Source organism: Arachis hypogaea, chromosome 15 (assembly GCF_003086295.3).
Source record: "Arachis hypogaea cultivar Tifrunner chromosome 15, arahy.Tifrunner.gnm2.J5K5, whole genome shotgun sequence".
Lineage (NCBI taxonomy): Eukaryota > Viridiplantae > Streptophyta > Magnoliopsida > Fabales > Fabaceae > Arachis > Arachis hypogaea.
The window spans coordinates 89,792,761-89,793,829 of NC_092050.1; the positions used below are offsets into that span (position 1 = coordinate 89,792,761).

The 1,069-nt window shown below is 40.5% G+C and overlaps 1 non-coding gene across 1 annotated transcript; it reads left to right on the forward strand.

Annotated features, from left to right (window-relative positions):
- The first annotated feature begins 482 nt into the window (after nucleotides 1-482).
- LOC112753437 (small nucleolar RNA R71) lies at nucleotides 483-590 on the forward strand. Its single transcript, XR_003177825.1, has one exon. It is a non-coding gene; the product is annotated as a small nucleolar RNA R71 (small nucleolar RNA).
- Nucleotides 591-1,069: the final 479 nt, after the last annotated feature.

The window sequence follows — 1,069 nt, forward strand, 5'->3', positions numbered from 1 at the left end:
CCATTATTAAAGCCTTGTTGAGGCTTTTGATCCTTCCATGAGAGATTTGGATGATTTCTCCATGTTAAGTTATAGGTGTTTCCATAAGGTTCACCTAAGTAATTTACCTCTGCTATTGCAGGGTTCTCAGGATCATAGGCTTCTTCTTCAGAAGATGCCTCTTGTGTACTGTTGGATGTAGCTTGCATTCCATGCAGACTCTGAGAGATCATATTGACTTGCTGAGTCAATATTTTATTCTGAGCCAATATGGCATTCAGAGTATCAACCTCAAGAACTCCCTTCTTCATAGGCGTCCCATTATTCACAGGATTCCTTTCAGAAGTGTACATGAACTGGTTATTAGCAACCATGTCAATGAGTTCTTGAGCTTCTGCAGGCATTTTCTTTAGGTGAATGGATCCACCTGCAGAAGTATCCAATGACATCTTAGATAGCTCAGATAAACCATCATAGAATATATCCAGGATGGTCCATTCTGAAAGCATGTCAGAAGGACACTTTTTGGTCAACTGTTTGTATCTTTCCCAAGCTTCATAGAGAGATTCACCTTCTTTCTGTCTGAAGGTTTGAACATCAGCTCTAAGCTTGCTCAGCTTTTGAGGAGGAAAGTACTTGGCTAAGAAAGCCGTGACCAGCTTATCCCAAGAGTTCAGGCTGTCTTTGGGTTGAGAATCCAACCACAATCTAGCTCTGTCTCTTACAGCAAAAGGGAAAAGCATGAGCCTGTAGACTTCAGGATCTATTCCATTAGTCTTAACAGTATCACATATCTGCAAGAATTCAGTTAAGAACTGAAAAGGATCTTCCGATGGAAGTCCATGAAACTTGCAGTTCTGCTGCATCAGAGAAACTAACTGAGGTTTCAGCTCAAAGTTGTTTGCTCCAATGGCAGGAATGGAGATGCTTCTTCCATGTAAATTGGAATTAGGTGCAGTAAAGTCACCAAGCATTCTCCTTGCATTATTATTATTTTCGGCTGCCATCTCTTCTGCCTGTTCGAAAATTTCTGAAAGGTTATCTCTGGATTGTTGTATTTTAGCTTCTCTTAATTTTCTCTTCAGAGTCC